Below are 13,679 nucleotides of genomic sequence, written 5' to 3'. Positions count from 1 at the left end.
ACAGAGTCAACTAGTCAATAACTCGGCCAAGGAAACGGGTTCGATTCCCGATCGATTTCGCAATTTTTGATAAATATATTGATTGAATTTTTTGATTGAATTTTAGAAGATATTGATTAGGTATATTTTTAATTTAATTTATTATTGTATTTTATAGGTGTACATATATGTTAACTCATTAAATTGGCCTATTAATAGGACGCCTAGGCCGTTCATTGAACGTCGGAATTCAATGTAATCGCAAAATAAAAGTCATAACACTGATCGGAACGTTTGACAATATGGCTGAATGTCGCTAGTCGTTTAGTCATTGACAGATACCATGTCACTTGATCTGCGGTTAATGACGAATTTTTGACGTTTGTCTATGGTGACCAATAAGTTAGTTGACACATTTTTTTTCAAATGGTCTTAAATTGTTCATTATCGTTCTATTAGATTGAAAGAAAAAAACATTTTTATCCCTAAAGTGTTTTTTTTCGCGAATGAAGCAAACCGAAAAGGTGAAGCTCTGAATCGCGAAAGGTTTGTGTAGTCACATTTCAATACTTGTCGTTTTATTAAATAATTGACGTCTTATTAAATACTACGTCTTATTAAATACTTGACGTCTTATTAAATACTTAACGTTTTATCAAATACATGACGTCTTATTAAATACTTGACGTCTTATTAAATTCTGGACGTCTTATCAAATACTTGACGTCTTATTAAATACTTGACGTCTCATTAAATAGTACGTCTTATTAAATACTTTACGTCTTATTAAATACTTGACGTCTTATCAAATACTTGATGTCTTATTATTTAATTGACGTCTTATTAAATACTTTAATTCATACTAAGCTATAGGTCGCGCGGTCGCAGGTCGCAGTTGCCAAGAATGGAAGGCTACCTTTATTAAATAATTGACGTCTTATTAAATACTTGACGTCCTATTAAATACATGACGGCTTATTAAATACTTGACGTCATATTAAATACTTGATGTCTTATTAAATACTTGACGTCTTATTAAATATTTGACGTCTTAAATAAAATGTTTGCTACAGTAATCTATGGCATGGTATGAACTAAGCTAGAACCCAGAGCATGGTACGTCATCTTCAAACGGCTGACTTCCAATAAGCCAGATTGTTAAACGTTGATTGATTGTAGTTCAATTAATTCTCGGAATACACGTTTTATTTGTATGCCGAGGTTTAACAAACGGCCTAGGCGGATAATTTATAAAGCGTGCTTCAAACCAAACATCGATAGTTAAAATAAATCGATAACTTAAACACTTACCATGAAAGGTCCACAGATTTTTGCCAAACGGGTTCATTTGATATGACGTTGCATACAAATTTTATATATTGTATTCATATATTTCTTATTTTTAAATGCATTACAGTTTTTTTGTATAAAGGTGTGTTCAGACATAGAGCGGCAAAACGCAGCGTTTTCAGGTCACGGACGCGTCTTAGTTACTGGTAGGATTCGGACTTGTGTTTAGTTAGATAGTGTGCCCGATATATCAGTGCTAGGCGCCTATTTATCGCGTTTCTTTTGTAGATGGTATCCTATTTTAAGTTTAGATTCTTAAATCCGAACCTTATTGACACATTTTTTTTTTAATACAATACAATCTCAACTGATGGTGATTATGCAATCTAAGATGAAAGCGGGCTAACATACTATACGTAGTATATATAACAACCTATTGGACGCCCGCGACTTCGTCCGTGTGGAATACATTTTTTCGCAAATCCCGCGACAACCATGGACTTTTCCGGGATGTAAAGTAGCCTATGTGTTAATACAGAGTAAAATCTATTTCCATTCCAAATTTCAGCCAAATCGATTCAGTAGCCGCAGCGTAAAGGAGAAACAAACATACTTACACACAAACTTTATAATATTAGTGTGTTAGTGATAGTCTAGTTAGACCGATGATTAAGCAAGCCTCACATGCCTGCTGCGCTAACGGCTTGACGTCCGGTAAAATTGATTGTGTGTTTGTCGCGGTGTGCATGACATGCCGATGGCGATCAACACACGATCAGTTTAATCGTACGTCAAGCCGTTAGCGCTGCAGACATGGGTGGTATTACTTGATCATCAGTGGCTGACGTAATGTTTTAAATATGATAAAAACACTAACTTAGGAGTGGTTAGGAACTTTTATTAGTAAAGTGTGATTTCTATTAGGCAATTTATCATTATCAGCTTATTATTAGAAGAGGTTCGAAGCTTTGACCCACCACGCGTCTCTAATGCAGGTAGGCGGGCACAGGGAGATAAAGTTGTATCGTATGTTAATAATAATGATCGGCGCTGATGTGGTATTGTGCTCTTCGAGGCACGGAGGTCTCACATAACCAATTTTAGCCAGAGTTTTCGTTGAAAACTAGTCGATGTCACGCGGTTTCACTCGCGTAGTTCCGTTTCCCGTGGGAATACGGGGATAAAATGTAGCCTATGACACTCGCAAATAACGTGGCTTTATAGTTGGTTAAAGAATTTTCAAAATTGGTTCAGTAGATCCAGAGATTACCCCCTAGTTGTATACAAAATTATATTAGTTTTAATACAAAGAATACTACGATCCGTTATAATGCGATGCGTCCGATACTTACGATGCGGATATGTGGACGCCTACCATTGGACTACACGATATCGCGCGGTTGTCGCTTTATGTGTAGACACACCTTAACTTTTAATTAATAAAATGTTTTAGACTACCTACGTTTAATAATAACACTTTTCACACTAGTAGACACTGGGTTCTATTCGCGTAATTCCCGTCCCCATGGGAATAATAAGGGGATAAAATATAGCCTATGTTACTCCTTAATAATGTAGCTTTCTATTGGTGAAAGAATTTTTCAGATCGGTCTACATTTTTTGAGTTGATTCACTACATACATAAATAAACTATTTTATAGCACAGAATATATATGTAGTTGTATAATTAATGTGATTTTTTTCTATAATTAGCTATTTTTACTTTAAACTGTTTTTTTTGTGTGACGTGTATTCTAAATAAAATTTTCTTTCTTTCTTGCAAATACATAAATACAAGCATTTTCTCTTTATAATAATTTTAAAATAGACTAAAAAAGTCGCGCGGTTTCACCCGCGTGGTTCACGTTCCCGTAAAAATTTGCTTCCCGACACGAAAGAGTTCTTAAAATCGGTTCTGTAGTTTCAAAGCCATTTTCAATGCAAACATTTTCACATTCCTCTTTATAATATTTGTATGGATTAAAAAGGCAGATAATATACAGTCTAAATTATTAGTTGACTAGCCGACGCCCCACGCTTTCACCCGCGTAATTCACGTTCCTGTGAGAACACGGGTATAAAACATAGTCTATGACACTCACAAATGACGTGACTTTCTAGTGGTGAAAAAATATTCAAAATCGGCTTAGTAGATCCAGTGATCACTTCTACAAGTTTTACCGCTAAATATTATTATAGACTAGTAAAAAATTTTACATCATCATCATTATCAATCCATATTCGGCTCACTGCTGAGCACGAGTCTCCTCTCAGAATAAGACGGATTAGGCTAATAGTCCACCACGCTGGCCCAATGCGGATAATTAAGAAAATTCTCTGGTATGCAGGTTTCCTCGCGATGTTTTTCCTTCACCGTTTGAGACACGTGATATTTAATTTCTTAAAATGCACGCAACTGAAAAGTTGGAGGTGCATGTCCTGGACAGGATTCGAACCAATACCCTGCGGAATCGGAGACAGAGGTCATATCCACTGGGCTATCACGGCTCTAAATACATACACTGTACTATTTTATACCTAGTCAGGGTAGATCATATGTTATATTTGTGACAATTTGTATGCAACGTTGTATAAAGTATATATTTTTTTTTCTGTGTGTTTGTATGTGTCATAATAGTTTGTAAGGTGTATACTTTGTATAGATCGAAGACTATATCCGGCGGGTGGACTCATTTATCTTGAAATATGACTTAAGGTAGGCCCTTAGATAACTTTAATGTATTGTATGAAATATGACTTACAAAATATAGGCATTTATACCTTATATGTATGAAAGTCTCTTGTTCTGAGTTCACAATTGTGCTTCGTAATTTTTATACAAATTAATATATCATTAATATAGCAATGATTTTTCTTATTAAAAAGTTTTTGAATCTCTTCTCTAAGAAAATCATATGGTTTATTTATTACATGTAATTTCTAGGACTATTATCTACATATATTATATAGATAATCATCTGAACTCCATTAAAATAACACAATTTTTACTGCTATGATTTTTCATTAAAAAGTTTTTGAAACTGAAATTATTTATAAAAATTTTTGAATCTCTTCTCTAAGTAAAACATATGAAAATTTTTAATTATTATATTTCTAGGACCATTATATTATTGAGTTTCATTTTAACTCAATTAAAATATAACAATTATTACCACTACGATTTTTCATCATTAAAAATTTTTTGAATCTCTTCTCTAAGAAAATCATATGAAATTATTTGTATGGTTTATTTATTACATGTAATTTCTAGGACTATTATATAGATGTTCATTTGAACTCCATTAAAATAACACAATTTTTACTGCTATGATTTTTCATTAAAACGTTTTTGAAAAATAAACATGGCATTATTTATATGAAATATGACTTACAAAAGGTAGGCATTTATACCTTATATGTATGAAAATCTCTTTTTCTCAGTTCACAATAATTGTGCTTCGTAATTTTTATACAAATTAATATAACATTTTATATATATTATACTAATATATTAACATAGAATCTCTTCTCTAAGTAAAACATATGAAAAATTTTAATTATTATATTACTAGGACCATTATATTATTGAGTTTCATTTGAACTCAATTAAAATATCACAATTATTACCACTATGATTTTTCATCATTACAAGTTTTTTGAAACACTTCTCTAAGAAAATCATGTAAAATTATGTGTATGGTTTTATTTATTACATATGTAATTTGAAGGACCATGATATTGAGTGATGTTCATTTGAACTCCATTAACATAAATTATAACTATGATTATTCATTAAAAAGTTTTTTTATCTCTTTTAACATGAAATTATTTGTATGAAATATGACTTTTAAAAGGTAGCCATTTGTACCTTATATGTTTCATATAATGTCTTGTAGTTCACAACTGTGCTTCGTAATTTTTATATGAATTACAGCTATGGTTTTTTTCAAGTATTTGAATCTCTTCTCTAAGAAAATCATATGAAATTATTTGTATGGTTTTTTTATTACATGTTCATTTGAACTCTATTAAAATAACACAATTTTTACTGCTATGATTTTTCATTAAAAAGTTTTTTGAAACTCTTCTATAAAAACAATTATTAATATTAGAAATTATTTGTATGTTTACTTTATAGGGCCTAATTTATTACATATAATTTCTAGGACATAACATATTACAACTATGATTTTTATTAGAAAGCTTTTTGAAACTCTACTCTAAAAACAAATGAAGAAACCATTTGAATGATTTCCTAATAAGGATATTGAATGGACTGCGTTTTATTTATAACGTGGAATTTGTAGAACTATTTTATTGAGTGAAAGTTCATTTGAACTGCAATCTGATGTTAAATTCGCTACAAAATTAATTAACATTTGAATAAAAATCATATTGGTAATATGTTGCCAATATGGTTTTTATTCAAAGGTTTCTTTTTTATTCTTATTTGATTTTTAAAACAACTCATGAAATAATTTGAATGATTTTTAAATATGTGGTCGATTTGACTGCGTTTTATCTACTAGGTGATATTTTGGTATGTTAATTTTAACATATTCATAACAGATTTTTTTACTTAAAGTTCAAAATATATTTTGAAATAATGGATAAAAACCATGTACTCTTAATACGTTAATGATTGGATTCGTAATCCTAATGATCGACCTGTGATTATTTAATCAACTTACTGAAAGTACGAGCTATTATAAATAACATATTAGACTACTTTGATTTATAATGCTAGGCACTTACCATCCGATAAGCCCACGCTAACGGCTCGACTTCAGATGAAACTGATCGCTAGCGCTGCAGGCACGTGAGCTTGCTTGATCGTCAGTGGCTGACATTATTATTATATTTGTTTAATTTATTACGTGATACATATGACTTCTTAAAAAAAAATTAAATTATTCTCTAAAAACATTTGCATATATTACATTTAAGATTATATTTAACTTATTAATGGAGTTTAATTTATAACGTGAAATTTCAAGTAGCGACCATTTAATTGACTCAAGTTTATTTTAACTCATATTTGTACGTACGTTTTGTTATCCGCATTGGGCCAGCGTGGTGGACTATTAGCCTAAACCTCTCTCATTCTGAGAGGAGGCTCGAGCTCAGCAGTGAGCTGAATATGGGTTGACAATCGTTTTTTGAAAGTGATGTGAAAGGCTATTTATTTTGCGATTTGTGTTTCTTGATATAAAAAATGGGAAAGTTGTGTAAAATGTGTTATCGGAAAAATGAGAAGTGGAAAAACTATCCAAAAACAGCTGATGTTGCTATACGTGTATATGTAAGTACCTTAAATGTATCTATTCATACTTACAAATGTGTTTTCATTCCAATTGTTGGCAATAAATATAAATAAAATTAGGCTATTTTTTTTTTCATTTCCTGGTAACTCAGTTAGCTACCAGAATCAATTTGTAAATAAAAAAGTTGATCGTCTCATCGAGATGAAGCTACTCACGAAAAATTAGCTTGTTAATAATCAGTGTGCCTAGTGGAAGTTTTCAATATTTTCATACTGTTACTATCGCGTTGACGTAAACGCGAATTTATATGGAATTGAAACGGTTGTGCAGTAGTGCCACTAGATGGCGCTGTTTCAATTCCTTAGAAATTCGCGTTCACGTTAACGCGATAGTAACAGTATAAAACTGCCACTAGGCCCTCTGGTGTACAAAATGTTCTACGGATCCCTGACTTAACTCTCCTCTCCTCTAGTAATAATAATAAAATAACTTGCTATCCGTTTATATGTTACCTTAAATGTATCTATTCATACTTACAAATGTGTTTTCATTCGAATTGTTGGCAATAAATATAAATAAAATTAGGCAATTTTTTTTTCATTTCCTGGTAACTCAGTTAGCTACCAGAATCAATTTGTAAATAAAAAAGTTGATCGTCTCATCGGGATGAAGCTACTCACGAAAAATTAGCTTGTTAGTAATCAGTGTGCTTAGTGGGAGTTTTCAATATTTTCATACTGTTACTATCGCGTTGACGTAAACGCGAATTTATATGGAATTGAAACAGTTGTGCAGTAGTGCGACTAGATGGCGCTGTTTCAATTCCTTAGAAATTCGTGTTGACGTTAATGCGATAGTAACAGTATTAAACTGCCACTAGGCCCTCTGGTGTACAAAATGTTCTACGGATCCCTGACTTAACTCCTCTTTTCTAGTAATAATAATAAAATAACTTACAAAACCTACGCCAGCTACAAACATTTTTAACAAATGCGTTAAGTTTAAATATTGCAAATTATTTATATTTACGATCATACGTTTTCGCCAAAACTTTCGGACGAATTTTATATTATAACAAGAACATTTCATCATTATTCTAAACTCGAAGTTCAACCATTATTTCCCACCGTCAAATATTTACGACACGAATTTTACATTTATTGAATGTGCAAGTGGAAGGACATAAGAGGGAAAGGAAGGCCAAAAAAGAGATGGCTGGAGTGTGTGAAAGACGGCATGTGTGAAAAGGGAGTGGAGGATGAGTTGACGAGTAGTAGAAACGAATGGAAAAGATTGACATATTTTTCCGATCCCACTTAAGTGGGATAAGGGAAAGGAGATGGTGATATATTTACTACATGGTAGTTGACATTATATTTAAAACTTAATGTTACTTTATAAAAAATGAAATGTTATTCTCTAAGCTAATTGCTTAGAGAATAACATTTAATTTATTTTATCTTCTTCCCTATTATTATTCAGTATTACGGCGTATTTGATATAGAGAAATGTTTTTTCACACTAGTATACAGAAACGGAAAAGTCTGTGGCAGGTAGATATTCAAAGGGCCAGTCTAAATTACCAAATGACCAAATATCATCCTAAGTGTATTTATAGACCCATGTAAATTTTTAGCCACTCATTTCACAACGTTACGACCGGTCGTATCCTTAGGATTCATTTGCACGAAGCAGCACGTTGCCAACGGTAGGTGGCAACGTCGGTAGCAGTTGCTGCTCGTGTAAATGAACCCTAAGCTGCTTTTGAGCGTGACTATCGCGATGTATGTTCTCTCTCTCAATCGATTTACAATTTAAGGAGGAAGCCTGGAAACTGGTGCCAGTGACTAAATAGTTGCGGAGTAAAATGTTACCTTGGTTTGAACCTATAATGCTGCTGCCAAGGAGGCAGATGTTATTCTCTAAGCTAATTGCTTAGAGAATAACATTTATTTTCTTTTATCTTCTTCCCTATTATTATTCAGTATTACGGCGTATTTGATATAGAGAAACGTTTTTTCACACTAGTATACAGAAACGAGTGTTACGTGCAAGAAATGCCAAGTCTGTGGCGGGCAGATATTCAAAAGGCCAGTCTGAATTACCAAATGACCAAATATCATCCTGAAGTGTATTTCTAGACCCATGTAAATTTTTAACCACTCATTTTACAACGTTACGACCGGTCGTATCCTTAGGATTCATTTGCACGAGCAGCACGTTGCCAACGGCAGTTGGCAACTGCTACCGACGACTGCCGCCGAGACGTCGACGACTGCAGTCGTCGGTAGCAGTTGCTGCTCGTGTAAATGAACCCTTAGCTGCTTTTGAGCTTGAGGGAACTATCGCGACGTATGTTCTCTTCCAATCAATTTACAATTTAAGGAGGAAACCTGGAAACTGGTGCCAGTGACTAAATAGTTGCGGAGTAAAATGTTAGCTTTGTTTGGACCAATAATGCTGCTGCCAAGGAGGCATAGATGTATTGACTAAGATAACCATTGACCATGAATATACAATAGATGTTATTATCTATCCTTACATATTATTAATCTTCCGCAGCGTCTTGTCTGTTCGCGATAAACTCAAAGATTTCTGGACGTATTTTCATGATGTCTTCACCAATAGATAGAGCTGGGAAGGTTTGGGGCTAATTTGTTAAAATTCTGTGTAAATGTGGGGCGATTAATGTTGTAAGAGTCGGAAAAGTCAAGCCGCCTGGGAGCTTCCATAGAAAACGCTGCATAATTTCTAAAATATATAACATAAACGTATATTGAGGAAATATTCCTCTTTTATTGATATCATTCTGCGATGACATATACGAGTCATATATCATGATCTTTTCAGCATAACTTGTAAAAAAAGAAACCTATTTTATCTTATAATAAATTGTCACGTAAAATTAAAGTACAATAAAAACCACTATTTGCTCGTGGACGAAGTAACGGATATCCGATATTAATATACTTATAAACTGCATTTCTTTCCTATTTACTTTCATCTGCACACATCGACATTACATCTAGTAATGTCAAAAAGTTGCAAGAATAACTATTATTGAAGAAATAAGACTTACTTTACAAGCGACGTGTATTGAAACAAGTGTTTTTCTGTCTTCAGGCAGGAAACGGAGAATGTTTCCACTGAAAAGCGAGGATTACAGCACAGACGGACACCGACTGCAGTGCGCCCACTGTGACAAACACTACACTAAAATTCGCTCATTGCAAGACCACGTACGGAAAAAGCATTACAAAATACCCAGCCATACGTGCACTGTATGCATGGATGAGTTCATGTCCGAACAATCAATGACGAAACACAAGTTGCAGCGGCACAACGTCGACGAAAGATTTGAATGTAACGCGTGCAAGAAGAAATTCAACTCCAAACAGTACCTACAAAAGCATATTAAATGCTACCACAAGCTCGGATTGAAGAGAAGTTGCCCGTTGTGCGATTATGAGAGCTTCAGTTTGTCGGGCTTAAAGAAGCACATGTTTAGACATAAAACTGAAAGGGATTATAAATGCAAGTTCTGCAAGAAGGCGTTTGTGAGGAAAGGCACGTTGCTTGTACATGAGCGAATACATACGGGGGATAAGAGAAAGATATGCCAGGTCTGTGGCCAGGCGTTCGTGCAGAAGGCCAGTCTGAACTACCACATGACTAAATACCATCCTGAAGTGAACTTCTAGAATTTAGTTGTGTCAAAGCTTCATGATCTGGATTTAAGACCTAAGTGGCATCAACACGTCATTGTGTAGATCAAATGTATTATCTCGAAATGAAGTTTTATAGACCCTTGTATGTAAATTCTTTTTCAAGGCAAGATGTCATTCTTCAAATAATCACCTCAATAAAGACGCTATTGTAAATTGTATAGAAATGGACGTTAAATTACCAATTATGACCAAGTATCATCCTGAAGTGAATTTTAAGACCAATGTCACTTTTGTCAAGGTTTTTTGACCCATATTGTTAAGGTAGTCACATTATATTTATAAGTAATAATGTTTTATAAATATGTATTGTAAATGTTAAAAATGATTAGTTTAAACTAAAATTTTTCGTTGAAAGCAACTGCTGTGTTTCTTTTGGTATAGATATTATATTGGATAGAATGTCTATTCCAATTTTAAACATTAACGGCCATAATTCATAAACATGGATTAGGATTTTTAAACCCTTTTATTTATTTTTTAATTAAACCATGTCTATAAATATGGTCGTAAGACTATTATTACTTAATTTTTCATCGTTATTTTATACATTTAGGCTACGTTCGTGACTTTGTCCGTGTGAAATTATTATATCAGTATTGTAATCAAAAGCATTTTCGAATTCAATTGATTATTATTGTTCTTCTGTTCATTATTTAACTATATGATTGTGTTAAAAATTAATTTCACAATTGATTAAAATTGTGGTAACTAATATTAATATTATATCATTTCATATTGAATGCCGATCGGACGCGATACAGGCACATTTTAATAACCTTTGTATACTGTATCAGCAAATAAACTATTTGATATTTCAATTCCTTAAGTTGAAGTGTAGTGAAGCGTCCGCTAGTAATATACATAAATGTTGAAAATGATGAGTGTAAATTAATATGGCTGGTGGGAGGCTTCGGCCGTGGCTAGTTACCACCCTACCGACAAAGACGTACCGCCAAGCGATTTAGCGTTCCGGTACGATGTCGTGTAGAACCCGAAAGGAGTGTGGATTTTCATCCTCCTCCTAACAAGTTAGCCCGCTTCCATCTTGGACTGCATCATCACTTACCATCAGGTGAGATTGTAGTCAAGGGCTAATTTGTACAGAATAAAAAAAAAAAAAATTAATATGTTTCGTTAAAAGCAACTACTGCGTTTCTTTCGGCTTTACTTTCTAATGCACGCTATTTGTAATTATCAAAACTTGTAAGAATAGTTATTGAAGGAATAAGACCCACTTTACAAGCGATATACCTATAAACTGCATTCCTTTCGTATTTACTTTCATCTGCACGCATCGACATTACATCTAGTAATGTCAAAAAGTTGCATGAATAACTATTATTGAAGAAGTAAGACTTACTTTACAAGCGACGTGTATTGAATAAAGTGTTTTTCTGTCTTCAGGCGGGAAACGGAAAATGTTTCCATTAAAAAGCGAGGAGTACAGCACAGAGAGATTACACTGCTGTGAGCCCACTGCGACAAACACTACACTAAAATTGGCTCCTTGCAAGACCACGGACGGAAAAAGCATTACAAAATACCCAGCCATACGTGCACTGTATGCATTTATGAGTTCATGTCCGAACAATCAATGACGATCCACAAGTTGCAGCGGCACAACATCGACGAAAGGTTCGAATGTAAGGCGTGCAAGAAGAAATTCAACTCCAAAAAGTATCTATACCACACCAGCATACTAAATGCTACCACAAGCTCGGTTTGAAGAGAAATTGCCCGTGGTGTGATTATGAGACATTCACTTTGTCGTTTTTATAGAAGCATATGTTTAAACATAAAACTAAAGGTATTGTAAATGTAAGTTCTGCATGAAATCGTTCGTGTGTGTTGCCCGGCATTTAATTTTTGGAAAAAGCAATACAAAGTACCTGTCTAAGGCTAAATTGAGGAAAGGCACCTAGCTTCTTCACAAGCGCAAATACAGGAAAGTATGCCAGGTCTTTGGCCAAGCGTTAGTATAGAAGGCCAGTATGAACTTTCACATGACCAAGTACCATCCTGAAGTGAACTTTTAGACCTTTTTAGTGTTTGTCAAAGCATCGTGTCCTGCAGTTAATTACATCCAACATTCGGAAAAAGCAATACAAAGTACCTGCCAAAGGCGATATTGAGGAAAGGCACGTAGCTTCTACACAAGCGCATCAATACACGAAGATATGCCAGGTCTGTGGCCAGGCGTTTGTACAGAAGGCCAGTCTGAACTTTCACATGACTAAGTACCATCCCGAAGTGAACTTCTAGACTTTTGTCGTGTTTGTCAATTCATCGTGAATTGGGGTTAACTTATAGAACTAAGCCGTTAATTATTAGAGCAAGTGTGAAATCTCGGAATTAAGTTCTTTATACCTTTGTATTTTTTGTAATACTTTTTATTGTAAAACTTTTCAAGGCAGGGTGTTATTTACCAAGAATGATGAAAGAGTGATTTCTTTCATCATATCCATATTATAATTATAAATGCGAAAGTGAGCCTGTCTTGTCCTGTAACCATGAATAAACCTATGAACCAATTTAATTTAAGCTTTAATAATTTAAATTTAAGCTAATAAACCGGGTGTACCGTAATTAATGGACAAAACGTAAATGGTAGATACACCACCGAATTATCTTCAACTAATTTGAATCGTTTATTTTTTATTTTTATTTTAATTACATCATTGAAAAAAGTGATTCAAGATGGAAAAATTTAAAAAAATCCAAAAAATTAATATAACTTGGTCACTTTTGGTTTTTTTTAAACTATTCAAATTAGTTTTAGATAATTACATGGTATATCCATTTGCGTTTTATACATTCAATACAAACTATGATAACCGCTCACAGACAAATGATACTGTGTACTATAAACTAAAGGAATGTCAATAACACAACGTTAAGGTATTTATATTGATATAAGATTTACAGAATACGACCTCACGCCTCCTTTCTATATCACTCTGAATAATATAACGTTGCGTTCCTGATGTTCCTTTAGTTTATAGTACAGACACATGCTTGTATCTGTACTGTCACCTTAAAATCCAAACCGTCTTCCGAAAATATAACATCTATTTTAAACATTTATTATTTATTACTTAATTTTTCATTGATGTATTTATGATAATAGCGGAAGTCCGTGACTTTGTGCGCGTCAAATTGCGTCCTTTGACTTTTTCTGTTCACAAGTGAAATTCAACAAATACGATTCTCAAAAGACATTTCAGGGTGTAATTTATAATATACTGTTATTAAAAATTATTTTCGAGGTCCTCAAACTAATATTCTGATGGATCTTTATGTTTTTCACGAAATGAAAAAAACTCGCTTATCGGATTGGTGGAATCCACCTGAAAAAGAAAGAGAAAAATACAACCACGGACTTATATTTAGCTAGATACCGCACTACCTATAAAATCGT

General features: G+C 33.5%; 2 protein-coding genes across 9 annotated transcripts in view; one reads left to right on the top strand and one right to left on the bottom strand.

The window, feature by feature from the left end:
* The window catches only part of LOC112047119 (zinc finger protein 808), a 78,128-nt gene extending 68,375 nt beyond the window's left edge, over positions 1 to 9,753 (bottom strand). Inside the window, exon 1 of the mRNA XM_052889621.1 lies at positions 9,613 to 9,753. The gene's annotated coding sequence lies outside the window, so the exon portion shown is untranslated. The remainder of the gene's footprint in view (positions 1 to 9,612) is intronic.
* Positions 1 to 13,679, top strand: part of LOC112047134 (zinc finger protein 320) — an 86,615-nt gene that overhangs the window by 11,773 nt on the left and 61,163 nt on the right. The gene's annotated exons all lie outside the window — the stretch shown is intronic.

Source organism: Bicyclus anynana, chromosome 26, assembly GCF_947172395.1.
Source record: "Bicyclus anynana chromosome 26, ilBicAnyn1.1, whole genome shotgun sequence".
In the NCBI taxonomy this organism is placed as follows: domain Eukaryota; kingdom Metazoa; phylum Arthropoda; class Insecta; order Lepidoptera; family Nymphalidae; genus Bicyclus; species Bicyclus anynana.
This window is presented reverse-complemented; position numbering and strand designations above follow the sequence as displayed.